Source organism: Rhynchophorus ferrugineus, unplaced genomic scaffold, assembly GCF_030347505.1.
Source record: "Rhynchophorus ferrugineus isolate W39M unplaced genomic scaffold, kcgeb_rfMv2 rfM1, whole genome shotgun sequence".
Taxonomy (NCBI): domain Eukaryota; kingdom Metazoa; phylum Arthropoda; class Insecta; order Coleoptera; family Curculionidae; genus Rhynchophorus; species Rhynchophorus ferrugineus.
The window spans coordinates 75,868,972-75,886,609 of record NW_027472580.1 but is presented as its reverse complement, the minus strand read 5'-3'; positions in this window follow the sequence as shown (position 1 = coordinate 75,886,609).

The window sequence follows — 17,638 nt, the reverse complement described above, 5'->3', positions numbered from 1 at the left end:
AAAGTCCGCGATGGTATATGTTTATCTTTTAGGGATAACCCACATTAACCATTTTTATTGTTTACTTTTTACGTGAGAAAATGGCTTATTTACGAAGCTATTTTAAGCAATACGGCATTAATCCTTATCGAATTAAGTACCTTAAATACAGTGTGCAATTAATATAGATCAATATGGTTCCTTACAGCATGTAAATTAAACAAATATTTTCGGAGATTTAAAATCTGCGTTTAAAAATGTGTAATGTAATAAAAATTGTATGAATTTAGATATTCCAAAGATAGCAGGAAATCTTCATAGTAAGTATAGGGGAAGAGGAATTGTTTTACTCCAAATTTAATGCGTGCAGGCCAAGGCCAGTAATGAATGAACCAAAAATACTGGATCGATTTTAATCATGTTTTTATTGAGTGACATAGGTATATATATTTTATGCCCGTGCAAAGTCGGAGCGGGCCGCTATGTTTTTATATACAACGTTCATATTTTTTCTGTAGTGTATTTAATATAGTATCAGCATTGTACCCGTGCGAAGCCGGGGCGGGTCGCTAGTATAAGATAATATATAAATCATTTTCACAAGAACGAATTCAAATGTACCTGTTCATTTTGAACATCTATGGATTAAATAATAAACCTACCATAAAATTAAAAAATAAATATAAAACAAAAATGTCAAGCCTCAACATTACTGAATTACCAATTTTATGGGAAGCATTCAATATATATAGGCATTTAAAACTAGAACTAAAATTAAAAAAAACAAGATAAGAAGACTCGAGAACAATAGACACTAGAATACTACAGTATAATGTCAATTATAAAACTACTTGTTTAATGAAATTACTGTCAAAACTATTTTAATAGTCACACAATATTTTCCTCGTTGGTTAAAGTATATATGGTTCTGGTCAACGTTATCAAACCTTTTTGTAACAAAATTTTAATGTCCATTTTTTTAGTTTCTTCAATACACTTATATAATTATAGCAATTTTCTATTCAACCTATATATCTTTAGTATTAGTTAAAATGAAAGAAAGCCGTAGTGGTTAAGACGACAGGACGGTTCTGCTACTGCGGTTTTCACGGGATTGAAACCCGCAGGACATGGATGTACTATATATGTGTGATTGAATAAATTGTAAAATTAGATATTAACTCAAAATATTTTACATATTTTTAAAAAAAATATATTGGCCTATAAATTATTTTAAAGGATCTTGTAAGTTTTCAAGCCTTAGTGTAAGGCATTGGTAATTTAATGTATTTTATTATTCAAACTGTTGTCCATTGTGCATCGATAGTCGCGCTATGCAAGAACAAGGTATATCCTGAAGCTATCCACGAATCGTTTTTGGTATTTTGGTAAGAAGTGAAGCCCTGTTCAGACAGGTCACGACTGATTTGTACGAACAAGTAATAATCAGAAGGAGCAAGGTCTGGAGAATACAGGTTATATACTGGCGGGTAGGGTAGTACTTCCCAATTTAATGTTTCTAAGCCTGTTTTGACCGGTTTTGCAAGATGTGATAAAGTGCTGACATGCTCAAGAATAACATTGTTGTGACATTGTTATACTCTAAAGCTTCGAAACCATTATTCACATGTTGAAATCGATGGAGTATAGTTGCCGCAAGGTTCACAGAGCGTTCGTTATGACATTCAGACGTTTTTTTTAAATTGATTAAAAAAATCTCGCATTTGCGATTTACTCCGTACAAATTCAATCAGCCTGTCAGTGAGGCTTCAACATGAAATTAGTTACAAATGTGTAGATGCGATTTAATACACAGTAGCGCCATCTATTCAAAATTTTTTGAAATTTATATATAGGAGTAATAAAATAATTTCTTTAAACATTTACAAAATACTTATTCTTTCAATTATTATATATTAACTAATCTATTAAATTGAAACTATGTATTACTTTCATCATTGATTATACGTATATATTATTTATAAAATAATTATATAAAAAATTGGCCCGTAAAGTCAGTAAAGCCGCCAGACCAACCGGGACGACTAAAAATGGCTTTTAAAAAATTAATTTATAAAATGAAAGCTCCTGTTTCACATTAAGAACCATCTTCACTGATCCCATATAAGCTCTCTAAATATTTATCTTAAAAACAAAACACTCCACATTTTCACTTTGTGGGTAGACCAAATATTTATCCCCATTTTGTTTACTCCACGCCCAGGGCCTTGATTCCCGTATTTTCCATTCCATTTTAGACTAAACAAGTCGATTTTATTTAGATCGGGTCAATGTGAAATAATATTTGGCCGGGGAAGAAAACTGGAAACCGTTTCGAACCAACCGAACAATGAGATTGCGACCTTTTCAACGAGCAGCCGTCCATTTTTGTCCGTGTGTCATCGACGGGATCGCATTCAAAGCGGTGCCTCCACCCCACCGACTTCAATGTCAGAATCGTATCGTTTCATAAATGATTCGGACTGCGTTAAAGTGAGACGGACGTAGATGCACTATCGACATATTGCGCGCGCATCTACTGTTCGTTCATGGCTGTCTGCCTGACGTTCTATGGAGAATGATAGTCTGCACGATTAACTGAAGCCATGTTGTCACTGTTAACTAAAATGATGGAATACATCTGATTTTTATTAAGTGACAATTTATATATTTATGCTCTAAACTGAAAATTTTCCGGTTTAACAAACAATATTCATTGGATTCAACTATTCATTTCTTTCCGTGTAGTCTATGTTCAATTTTGTAATTATGAGTCCAGCAAGCCGAAAAATGTATCGAAATTAAATATTTTATACAAACTTATAACACACAGTCCAACAAAATAATATTTCATATGACGAATGTTCATAGAGTTCAAATGTAAATTAGAAAGCAAATTCAAAGCAAGTTATATAGTTCATATTATGTTCATATATTATTCAAAGAACGTGATTTAAATAATAAAGGTTTTATTAAACATAACGATTACAATACATACCAACATATGTATTTATAAAAAGTATAGATTTATTTCATCTGCAATAATTATTTTTATTTTTAAGAAATTTTTTAAAAATTTCAGCCCATTATATTGACGAATGTACGCATTTTGTGTATACATTAACGCTATGTTGCTGTAGTTGCTTTGTTTATTTTAACTTAGTAATATAAAACGCCATCTAAAAAGATGTATATTAAGTAAAAACAAACTAGACAGATCATAGTATGGATATAAATTGGAAATTGTATGGTTTTGTTCGTTTGAATCTCCTGACATCCTTTCCTGGCGCGCTGTCCAGCAGTTGTATTGCTTCCACGTTACTATGATTTAGTAATCTTCTTTCGTGTTTCAAGGCGAAATCTTGGATAACTTCGCAAATCCATTTGATTTCCAGGTCATCGTGCAGTTCTTCATTAGTTACATAGCGATAGGCATTGGTAATCAATCGAAGAACCTTGTTTTGACAGCGTTGTATGACTAGTTGATTTGAATGTTGAGTGCAACCCCATATTTGCACCCCATAAGTCCAAATTGGCTTTATAATTGTATTATAGATCAACCTCTTTGATTTTAGATCAAGTTGAGAGTGTCTTCCGGCTAACCAGTATAGTTGTTTTATTATAGTTCTAATGTATTTTGCTTTTTGTCTAACGTGATGCTGAGCAGAAATAGTGACAATATCTATTGAAAGAAATCGTTCCATCATTCCATTCAGCGGAAATTGCGTCAATGGTAGCGGGACTTTTTCCCCCCGTTGTACTTTTACAAATTGCAATTGGCAATATATTCGATGCCATTTATGACATGAGATCGCTGTTTTACTGAACGGGCTATACTGCGAAAAAATTGAAAAGATAATATATATATACAGGTCCAGTAAAAGAAATATTTTAAATATCTATTAACAATGATTAATCTAATGTACACTAAAAATAGAAGAAATATTAAGTATTAATACACTGACAACCAAACTAAATATGTGCATCTTTGAAACCCTCTTAAAGGCTAATATAGCTCTAGTAGTCAATAAATGTAAATATAGGTAAAATTTATTGGAATATTTACATAAGTGTATACAAAGTACACAAAAAACTTTGAAAGTTTCCAAATCAATTTGTTACAGAGAAAAGCTTTACAATATATGACAAGTTTTTTCAAGCATATTTAATTTCATAAAATCAATGTATATGCTGTAAATTAATCTAAAGAGATTATGTTACGTGGGGTCGATTGTTACATATCTGGTCACCAGCTTTTCTTATTTATAATTATTTACGTATTAATCTAAAGAATTCAATTCAATTTTTATTTCCTTGGAATGTTGAGACAAATGACATAATAGGATTATTTATACTGCTAATAGTAGATTTGCTATGCCTAGATAGTTTCAGCAGAGTCATTTTACATCATCAAATTAATATACTTACAAAATATTCAAAACAGTTATTATTAATGTATTACTACATTACTATATTACTATTATATATTACTATTATATATTACTATTATATATTACTATTATATATTACTATATTACTATTAAACAGTTATAACTATATAGATGTAGAATTATGTATATTTTTATAAGCTTTGTACTGTTATTAACATTTTTTTTTCCAATTGTTTGTAAAACTTGGCGAAGTGTTCGGTAAATCTGACAACGCCGCAGTCGTCTGATATTACCGAAACTATTTCAACCACGGACTACATTCAGATGCACACACACATACAGGCACACGTTGATAACAGCAACTTCTACCTACTTAGGGATGTTTGAGTAAAGTTGTATAGTTTGGAACGATAAAAGGAATGAAGTTTTAAGAATGGGTTTCAGACGGGGGACGTTAAAAACCGTACTGGTACCTCCGGATATTCTCGTGGAATGGACACGGCGCATTTTACAAAATGAGAAAGAAAAAAGCACGTAAAAACGGGAACTAACAGACTTTAGACGGTCGCTCCAGAGCTGATCGCCATTCGAGATTTCCCGGAGCGATCGGGCTCGCGTGGATCGAGGTCCCCGTTGGCTCCATCGGGATTTGAACACGTTCCGAATGCCCGATTTGAATTTAGAGCGATTCAATCAGGATATCGATAGGTTCTGGATCGATTCAATGTTTTTCGAATGGCGGGGTATCGATGTTGCTTTTGGGTATAATAAGGCCGATGGTTCGGGATGATAAGTGAGGCGAATAAAATCATTTCTCTGCTGTAAAAGTCGATGTGTTTTTAGTTTCAGTCGGTGTTGGTTGTACACAAAGAATATTTTTAACAAAAAAAATTTAATCGACTTCTAAAATAAATAAGGAACTCAGTAAAAAGTAGAAAATAATCAAACTTAGATCTTTAACAAAAAAAATACGTTTTAAAATAAAATATGTACATGATAATCGTTGTAGCAACTAAATAAAAACAAACAAAATCCTTATTTAATCTATCAAATACACGTATTTTATATTCTACTATACACACACAGTTGAACTTTTCGCCTACCTAAACTTATTTACTAAATAGGTAAATAATTTTATTTTAACTACCACCAACTAACTACCTTGAAGTCAGTGCCGAACGCGAGCAGTTATATTAATTCACACACAAATATATTTTGTTGGTAGTTTAACTTTTTGTATTTGTCACAAAATTACATTATTATTTTTATATTGTTTGTGCTCGGTACCGAGTTCAAACGGATCATATGGTGGTAGTTGAAATAATATTTCACATTCACATTCACATCAGCTTAGCAATAATATTATACCCAATTATCTTATTATTTTATATAAAAAGTATGCGCAAACTCTCTACTCCCCATCAGATCCCGATTTGGTTCCAATGGAAACACTTTTTTAAGTTTTTTTATATATATTTTAAAATCTCCTTTTACCAACTATGGGTTTATCTGGACTCGGCTTAAAGTTTAACATGAGCTCTGAACCACGGTCCTCAGCATTAAGCCTACCGACTGGCGCGTGACCAACTTTAGAAATCATCCCAGAAGACATCCGGTCTTACCCAGCCTGGTTACTGGCGTGACTGGGATTATGTTCCTTGTCGGATTTTACACTTTTGCCTAGAACATTCACAAATGTTGATCACAAACATAAATTTACGACCACGCCCCAGCAGGATTAGAATCAGCGGCTATCACAACAGTAGGAGGACCGTCCCGTCGCCTTTAGCACTGCGTCACCAAGCTGGATCACTTCGGAAGTGTACTCTTTCGAATAAAAGAAGAATTTTGAAAATCGGCATCCAATTGACGGAGAATTCGGTGAACATACATTAAAAAAATATACAACCGAACATATAAACTCCGCCTTTTTCGAAGTAGGTGAAAAATATACATAGTTCTTAAATATAATGATAAGGTTACTTGGTGTAATTCAAGAACGATAACAACAAATTAATATCAGATAATATAAGCTTCCTATAATGATGAAAATTAACTGATTACAATGAATTATTGGTGAAAATTCTAAGTAGTATTAATGTTAAATAAACTACCTGACTCTTAAATTCTATGGTTTTGGCATATGCCAATATAAATAAAAAAAATTTTCATTTAATATTATTGAGTTATTCCAAGAATGATAAAATGTAATTAAAAAGGTAATTGTTGAGAAATTTACAAGTTAAAATATCTCTTCCCTAACTAAAATAACTAAACATATTTTTGTTTTTAAAGAATAATAAGACAATATATGAGGCATACTATTTTACCTACTATGAATATAATGCTGTTATATTAAATAAAACATTTTAATCACAAAATCTTCTGACAATAGCGCTGTTTGTATATTAGGAATGAATGAACTAACAGTAACCATGAAGAACTATCAAATAACAACCTAAGGATTTGAACTAAATGATAGCTAATTAGTTTATATGAAACTTAAACTAAATATATTATATAATGTATTTTTAACTGAATTGTTAGTCCCAGAGAGAAGATTCGCTTCTTGCTACTATAGGAGATAATCTTTATGAGCAACTCCATATTAAAACAATATATATGGTGAAATTCGGCTGTATATAAAAATATTATTGTTCTAAACTACAGCTGACCTGATATTATATGTTAGTTTTGGAAAAGCAAATTTTAAGGGATATGTTCATTTTGAGCGTCTGTATAATTGATTATATATTAAGCCTGAAAATATTTAGTTAATTCAGTAGTCCCCAGAGATACTGACAACACTTCAGCTTAACAACCTAAACTAACTCTTAAATTCGACGATTTCGACATATCTCAAGTTATATAATATTTTCTCATTTAAAATTATTGAGTAATTCACTGTATTCAAGTTCGGTTCTACTCAGCGTACTCACCAGACCTATAGCCTTGTTATTACCACTTATTCAGATTGATGAAGAGTATATTAGCTGACGCACAGTTTTGAAATGCTGAATAATTAAGAAAAATCATTCTATGATTGGGTTGCTGCAAAGACATTACCGATTAATATGTATTATACAATTATGTTACAACACATGCCTTATTAAGGTGAAAAAATATTTAGCCTGAACGGAACCACCTAATAGGCACCTGTCTATCCCGCTACATCGACAACAAAACGAACCCTAAACTGTTTTATAACTCTTCTATACTGGCCAAACAACTACTGCAAATCTTTACAGTCAAAAATTTAATAAAACTCTGATAGGTTGACTTGGCTAAGGTATCATATGAAGAAGATATATAATTTAAGTGTTCATTCATTTGTTTAAACAATTGAACAAACTGAGTGAATAATTTTATTTTGTTTAAATTTTATAAGACTAAGATCGTCCTTAATTACATAGTACACGGCGAAATAAAATGCAATGAAATGTAATAATTGTCTGTCATATTAATAAAAAATCGATTTTTTAAAATTATTTGAGTGGTCGACTGTAAGCTTAGATCTGATGTAAACTGCAATCTAGATCACATGCACCCTCCCAGTAGCTAAAGAAAGGTGTTCTATGCGATATACGAACGATTGCCATTTTTATTGATTTCAAGTCGTCCTTCGACTATATTCATTGGCCCGCACGTTAGGTAGTTTTAGAAGCTGAACACGTTCTTCTATCATTAACTTCATCGAATATTCTACGACCTTTTAGCCAGCTACAATTACAGTTTACAAATAGTGCGTTATTATTTCTTAACCGATCTGATGTTCGCTGATGCTAACAGTATATTTGCCCGCATGGCCGGGTCATATGGCCAGATGAACTGCCAGCTAACTTAAATTTCATCGATTCTCAAACAGAGTAAAAGCAAGTATTTCAGTATTTGAGAATAATTAAACCTAAGTAAAAAGTAGTGTAAAAAAGCAAATAGATAATCCAATTACCGAAGCTGTGAAGGTACTTATTTTTTATGATGTGCCTGAAAGTGAGAAAATAAAATTATTAATATTAAAATCAGGTCTCTTTACAGCACTTAAATGTGAAAAATGTATTATAGATGCAATATTTGCGATGGTGCATATTTTGTTCTTAATAGGGTTTTACTTTCAAAAATTTCATATTAATATAATCAATAATTGTTGTTGGACGAGAAGAAATAAAGACCATTATGGTTTTCCTTTTATATACTTAGATATAATTTATCTTAAAAGCTTTAAATTATTATTTAAAAAAAATGTAGATTAATTGTTAACGACGTTTATATGTAATATGTATACAACAGTAACAATGTGTAAATTACAAAACGTATATATCTATTGAATATATCTTTTACACTCAAGACCAAACAACTAGACCCAGAAATTTCTGGTTCCGATCCTAAGAGTGGATGTATGAATATTTTTTTAAACCCAACATGAATTCCATTGTAAATCTAAATCATGTGGATTTTATTGTACTATTTCAGCATATGGGTCGAAGAATGAAGGAATAATTTATTCACAAAATTTCGTGCCAAAATTAGCTTGTTTAATATACAATTGAGATATCACCACCAAGAAAAATGAGGAACTTGGAGATATAACATCGTACAATATAAATACTTGATAGATGTAGTATGTTATAACGTGGTATTTATCAGAGTGAAAATCGAATTATAAATATAATTATAATTATTTTACAATTACAAACAATATTTGAAGAACAAAAATTAAAGGAAATGTATTTGAAGCATTTTATTTTTTGTAGTCTTGACTTACTACAAAGACATTTCACCAACTGCATTTGGTCATATGTGAAATGCTGCTTCAGTGGCAAAACCGGAAAGATTTATCATATTGTGTATGTATCATATTATGTATATATCATATTATTACTGGTGATTAATAAAATTGGATACATTTCGATAATTTAGAGCGAAAAAAATCATGGGGGCCATTTAGACGAACAACATCAACGGCAAAGCCGAATATTCAAGGCTCTATACTCTGTATTTGGATATTGTATTATATTGTATTTATATATTGAAGCAAAGACCCCACAATGTTATTATTTGCATCACAACGCTCGATCACATGCTATAAAATCGGTGAAAACATACTGGAAAACATTAAAAATGAGAAGTGTTACCAGACCTTGCTCCTTCCGATTACTGCTTGTTCTGATATTCAAATCGTGATATGTCTGTAAAGCGCTTCACTTCTTATGAGTAATATGTAATTTTTGTCTTACTTTCGGTTTCTGATTCACGTAATAAATGTTACATATTACTAAACAATTCTCCACAAGTTGGCAAAGTTGGTAACAATACATCTATTACTTCCAACATATAATCTAAAATTTAAATATTACTGTACCATAAATTTCTTTTAACGATTTACAATAAATAAGATATGCTAGATCTCCATTCAATGATAATATTCAGGATAAAATAAAATTCAGTATGAAACTAGTCTGGATATACGCCGTTTGGTAAAAGGGAGTCCTTTCAAAATGCAATTAAACAAGATAATTTAACAATTTTTAAAATTAACAAAAATAGTAATTTTATAACTTAAATGTAACGAAAACAATGAGGGCCCTCCAGATAAACGGATCTGTCTAATAAAATAATTTAAAAAAATCACTGTGTCATCACATCCCCCTCGTTTTCGACGAAGCAACCGCCGAACGTAATTTTCCATCTTTTAACGATAACGAGCGAAAGAGAAATGGCCGGGGATCGTTCCGCTGAACGGTTTTTAATTAAACTTTTTTTAAGTAAACAGCCAAGTCGTGTCGGAGGAAGTGCCGTTCGAAGAAATTCGCCCGCGATATTTGTCTAGATTGGATAAGTTTTAATAGAAGTTCGGGCGTGAGTTTGTTCGGAAGCGGATGGACGACGATGGAGCCGGCGTCATCGCATCGAAACGGATTTGGTGATATCGTTGCAACTGCCGGCAGAGAATGCAGATGCGATCGTTTGCATAAGGGCGGATTTTTGGGGAGATTAAAAGCACCGTTGGAGTTGATGGGGTGACGGGGCTTCGTTATCACTCGGGTAACAATCTCGGTTTGGTCGAAAGGTATTTGTTTGGTCGATGCTGATGACGGTATTATGGGGGATTATGACACGTACGCTCAGTCGTTTGGAATTATGCAGGGAGTTTGTTATGATGAGTTTTATATGAGAGCAGAAAAGGACAACCGAAAAGAATATCATTAGATTTATGCAAAAGTGAATGTTTTTAAATTAAAAATATGAGCTGTGTATGTGCTGTGTGTTATTTGATAATGTATTTAAAATATCATATAATTTCATGACAGTTATATGACTGAGGTTAAGAAAGGAATATAAAATGGTGTCAGCGCAAAACAGGCCCCTGGTTTTATTATCATCGGGAAAATATTAAACCCCGTCATACCGGCCTATATCACTATTCCTGACAAATTATTTGAAAACCTATCCGTATCATAAATTTGGTTTCATGAATAAATATTCCACGGCTCGTGAGGCCATAGAATCACCAATGTACTATAAAAATCACTACAAGAATAGAGTTAATTTAATTAGTTTGTTCAGTGATATTTTTAGGTGTTTAAATGCTCAAGTTTTCGATAAAGTTTGGCATGGGGGTTTAAAGCATAAGAGTCATACGTGTATATAACTCGTACCACAACTGATACTTCAGAGACAAACAAGAAGATGCCTATTCAGAATTGAGGAAAATACAAGCAGGTGTGCCACAGGAAAGTGTATTGGGACTGGCCCTTTATCTGTTATATGCTCGGGACTTGCTTATAATCAATGAAATGTTGTTGATATATCTGCAGATCCTAGATATCATATATAATGCTAGACATTGGAGATAATAACAGTGTACCAAACGAAAAGTTACGATCAGATAGTATCGAAATACAATGTTGGACAGAAAAATGGGGCATTAAAATTAATCACCAACAAAACAATCTAGAATATTACCATCCAAAGCAATACCAATATTATATAAGATTTCCAAAACAAGCTAATGCCAAGTATTGTTGATGCCCCAGGGTATATTCGTAAAGAAAATCTGCATAAGGACTCGAATATATAAATTCTCAATAACATAATCAACGACATTGTCCAAAGACATGAACAGAGTTCCCAACAGTACATCAATGTTGAGTTTCTCCAACTGCTAGATAATAATAGCATAGTTTCTAATGCAGCAGAACTTTCAAGATAGTAAAGTTGTTAGTAAAATTCAGCGCACAATAGAAATATTAACATATGTTAAGCCCAAAGTGTCTACCGTAGAAAAAGGACTTTGTAATTTCAAAATCGTATCAAATTAGAGTAAAAACAAATATATTATTAGTCTTAATTTGCAACATTGCTATAATAGAGAGTAAAAAAATATTTCTTGCTGATATTACGATCTTGGTATACTTATTCGCTTCCGATTTTCTTTTCTGGCACTGAAGAGCCTGATTTTTAGTAAAATTGTCTTTATATTTACTCCTGATATCAAACTCATAATGCTCTTGAATTTAGAAATTGTTATATGGAGGACATATGAAATTTTTGTGTATTTAGAAACCATTTTTATCATCACTCATCATTATAGAGTTTCGAATTCTTCATCCTCATGTTTTTTTTAACTCATCCACCCGTCTGACTAATGTAATACATATGTTAAATCTTCAAAATTTATATTAATTTTAAATAATCTTCGTATAAAATAATTCTACTAAAATAATACACTATTATTTAAATAATTTTCTATGCCTTTCCCAAGGCCAAAAATTAGCAAAACTATGTCTGAACTTGTTGCATATGTGATTTTGCTCAAAGCTTTGTTTAACATATTTCGCAAATCCAAACTATTGAGTAAAAGTACAAGATGAGTATAATTGAATATAATTCAAAGTAAGTTAATTAATAGAAATCCATAACATTTAATTCACACCATAACATATATAATAAGACTTTCTAACGTTGAATTATATAACTTATTATAGTTTTTATTTACTTAGTTAAATTGTTAACAAGTAACCATAAATAGATAGACAAAAAATATCAATAATTATAAATAAACAGTAAATATAGTAAACAAATATAGTAAACAGTAAAGACAAATATTAATTATGGGACCTAGTATTATGAATTTTATCCTAGTAACATCATATACAGTAAAAATGTTTATGACGTATACTATTGTGGGTATTTAATAAAGTTTGAGACGCCCAAGTAACGTTTTACGACCGCATCAACCTTAACAATGTGTAGCAGTCGACACTAATCGTTATTAGATTATATCTCTGGTACAGATTGCACAAAAAAATGAAGCGTATAAACAATAAAATAAGTAATTAACCATAACTAATAGCAACAATAAATTCACTTACTTAGATTCACAAACGTTAATGTGTTTGTATAGGCCTGATATATTTAAGAAATATTAGGTGCTTGCATGTAGTTAGACCAGCGATATCTATTAATGAAAATGTAAAACAATAAATTGAACAACTGTTAAACAACCTTGTCTAACTCTTCAATTCGATGATTTTGACATTTCTATATTTTTTTCCAATTTGTATTATTAAATTATTTGGAGTATACATACTCTACTATCATGGAAAGTTAAAAGTTGTATTTTGGACCTTCATTGCATTTTTGTTTGAGTCGAAATATTCTGCTCTCGAAGTCAATTCAATGGTTTTATTATGTCCAATTGTGGGTGTGGATTTCAACGACCTAAGAGTGAGGAAAGAGTTATTGGACAGAAACCCCGTTCAAAAATATTTAAAGAGAGATACATGTTGAAGAAGACGTCTGTTGAAGACATTTGGTGAAGTATTGTTGCAATAGAGACCGGCAATAAACTTTTTTAGATAGATAAAGGATGGTTTGAAATGATGATGAAGTTGATGATTGAAGCAGACCTTTTCAAAATCGTGAAAAAATGCATAAATTGATGAATGATTAAGGTCACTGCCAAACCAACATTATTGTTTAGATACGGTAATTGCCAGAAAGATGGGAAGAAGTTCTAGAAAATTATTGAAAATACTTTGATTAATATATATTGTAGTCGCATCAATTGTTTTCAATAAATAATATGATGCAACGGTCTCTTTTTCTGGCAGTGAAGTGACATGTCTTTTAGTAAGATTCTTGCATTTCTTCTTGCAACTTTGATCTTCTTTGCAATATCTCTCGTCATCGGCAAGTAATTTTATGGTTTTCACATTTTAAAATTGTCACGTAAAAATTATATGAAATTTTATTTTGTTTACCGTAAATCTTTATCATCATTCATCAGTATAAAGTTTCTAATTCTTGATTGTCGGAATTCTGAAATAAAAGATATTAATTTTATATTTATATATATTTTAAATATTAATTCTGATTTTTTCAAGGAAATCAAAAAGTTAATTAGATTATGTGATAATTTTAAATGAAACTTTGATCAGAAAACATGGCTAATAAGTCTGCAAGGAGACCATAAGAAAGCTTTTTCAAGACTGATTCATCTGATGATTCTCTTTAATTTAATTTTGATGAAATTATTTTCCCAATGCCACCATTGATTTAACATATAAAATGTTCTGTAAGATTGATAGTTAGAAGTATTCACTTTTAAACTCTATAAAGGTATTTCATATTTTATCCATTTAATATATAAAAATTTAGACGCTTTAAACAATTAAACGGTATTACTTGTTATTTACTTAGTTTTTTCTGTGCCCTCAGATAATTGCTGCTCTGTAATCTCTGTAATGTTTTTTGTATTTATAAAAAATATTGAATTTACGAAATATTATATAGGTTTTTTTTGATATTTTTGCTAAAAGTATTGAATTATTTTGCACACCTTGTATATTCTACAAAGTGGTCATGACAAACGTAAGACTTTAAGACCTTATGTGAATGCCTGCGACAGCCTTTTGGGATCACGGAAAGCGGCCAAAATTAGCAATAACCGAAAGCCAAAATAGCCGGCGGACGAGAGCGTAACGTCAAAAATACGAGACACATCTAGATGGCCCGGAAAGACGGGACGAGATTAGGCAGCGCGGGAGGCGGAGGGGCCCCGAGTGTGACGGTGGGACCTCCGCTGACATGACGTAACTGCCAAGCGGGCCATAAAGCATGATTTTATGGCCGAGACGGCCGAGCCGCAGCGACAATGGGACTGTTAGCGGCCATTTCGTGCGAGCCGGAGATGGTGGTGACGTCCAAGGTCGTTCCTTGACAGTGAAAATGCTTAATGTGCAATAAAATGAAACGTTAACCAGACATTTGTTTATAGGTTAGCGGGTTAACTTGATGGTTTCGAATGTAAACATAAAACGGTGACGTACGTACGAAACGACCGACAATCGGCGACGTGTACGCCCGACTTTATGGGTTCGTTGTCGCTGTTGTTGATAATGCACATCTATCGTTTCCGTTTTTTCATCGGACGACTATAAATATTCCCGTTTATCTCTTAAATTGCCGGAATGTCCATGACCTAATGTCCAATTTTATTTATTTACGAAGGTCAGCACAGTGTCAATTAATTTTAAGTTAACGAAAATTTTTAATAAGCTTTAAATCTAGTGTTTTTAAACATCTGTATATCACATACTGATTATTATATTATGTAAACAAATACCTTAAACATTACCTACCATTTAATTTTATTTATTTTTAAATTGGTAAGTGGCAGTGTAAAAGAAATAGAATATTAATATCAAATATATTTAATCGTATTTTAATATTTAGATAGTAACAACGACATTATATAGCAAAAGTAATTAGTTTATTTCTATTTCATTCCAACATAGGCTTACTGTTTTTTTGCAACCGTACCATAACTGAGATGGAGTTGTACATATTTATAAATTTACTTTCGGAGCTCTGGAAGTTATAATTGCGGTAATTTACTTCAAAATAACAATTCCATTTTGAATCATGTAAAATTATTTTTAAATTTTATATATTTGACTTTATTGTAAAGAGGAATGTAATGACCACTAAATATTTGTATGATATATTATCAATCAATCTTTATCCATTGTACGATTATCTATGACCATCGAACTATTATTATACTGAAACTTGTATGAAACTACTATTATTCATTAAAAATTCTTTAATCATCTAGAAGTTTAGAAAATCCAAAAGGTCAGTTAAAAAAGACCCAATAGCTGGCAAAATAACACAAATGCAGTCAAAATTATATATATATATATATATATATATATATATATATATATATATATATATATATATATGTATATATATATATATATGTAAGAAAGAAATGGAAAATCTACATCGAGATGATTAAAAGTAGATAGTCGTTTGCAGACGTCGCATCCACCAGATCGGGCTCATTCATATTATTACTTGTACGAGTTGACAACACCTGGCTAGCAAAGCAGTACATCATTCACGAAGAAGCCAAAAATTGCGAGTACCCCTAAACACCAAAATTTTTTTATCGCGGACTTCATATACTTCAGGAAAGATAGTCAAAAGTAAAACCTAATAATAGACAATACTTTGAATAAAATACATTTTACAACTCTTTCGGAAATAAAGTTCATTACATAACAACCTAAAAAACCTTTCCTACATCCATGTTGAAAAAAATCAATTCAGTGCATTCACATGACATTTCTCTTTCATTCTTTCATTTTAATTTTTTCTTTTTTAATAATAAATGAGACATGAAAAGTGAGACCCAACTCCCAATCGATTTAACAGTACTATACATTTAAAGCTCAAAGTTTGTACGACTAATTAATGAATTAAGCTTAACATTTTCTAAATATTTTTAGATTATTTCACATATGTTTCCTTCGTTGCAATTGAATTATTGCGAGGAAAATAATAGAAAAAATTGTTTTCTAAATGTGTGACCATCATTTCTTTTAATGTCACAAAGGTTTGAAAATTACCGTAGTTATCAAATATTTGATGCATTCAGAAACTTATTTTGTGGCCGAAAATGTTGAATATTGATTAAAAATAACAAGCTCATAATTGTGTAACCGCCATTAGAATATAAAATGTATTAACACTGAAGATATTTTCTCGGCACTGACCGTGTAATACTTTACTGTGATATATATTTCATAGAAATGTAGTTATTTTTTGATAGGTAGCTCAAAAGATTATGATTATTACACCACATATTAGTTACAATTGAAGTGCAATGAATATCTTTGTCAAGATGTGATGATGTCAAGATACAGTGGTAAATATACTGGGTTATGCTGTTATATTTACTGTAATGTAACAGAAAAGTAAAATTGTCAGAATTGGTCCTACCACCGGATCTATTATGCTCACTAGTTTCTGGGATAGGAAATATGATAATGATATGATAAATATGAAATTGATAGATGTTGTACTCATAATATTGTCTAAAATGTACTAAGATTTTTTCATCAAAACAACGATTTAGTCAACATTTTCATTCCATTGTATGCCATCTGACATATAGTAGAAAATAATTAAAAGAAATCACCAAAACATAGATATTCAAAAATATGAAAATTAAGTTTTATAGGATCGGTAAGTAATAAAATTTATTTAGGTGATTATTTCATAAAGAAAGAGCCGTAATACGATAAGCCATAATATCGAAAATAATGTTCTACGAGAAGTAATATCAACATGATACAAGTATTTCAGAACAAAATGCTGAGATGTATTGTAGAGGTACCCAGATACTTCAAGACAACCAAACCATGTGATCTTGTGTAGTGAAGAGTTAGCTAGCACCAAATGTCAAAACGCAGAAGTGTTATTACCTATATTTTATTTTATTAAAGACTAAGTAAGGACCAACGAGTTTTCCTAGATAAGTATAAAGTTTTAAGTTACTGTAGAGAAATATTGTAAGTTAGTCGGCAACGACTACTATTCATATATGAATAAATTTTAGAAAATCTAGAATTTGTGCCTGTTTCTACATAGGTTATTACAAATTAAGCATAGAAGGAAGTAATAGTAACAGAATTTTAACATATAATTACTATTCTGGCAATAATAGGACATCAAAAACAAGAATTTTATAATAGAGTATAACAGGAATATTAGTAAAAAACATATATTTACGTGATGATGAAGATAGATTTCTTATAGTATGAATCTTTTAATAAATAACAGAGACGTATAGGTTAAATTTTTCATAAAATCATGATTTGCCAGACTGTACTAGAATAAATTTCGTTCCGAAACAAATTGAAATTTATCCCACACCTAGGGGCTGAATACAGAACACCTCTCGCATCAAGAGATTC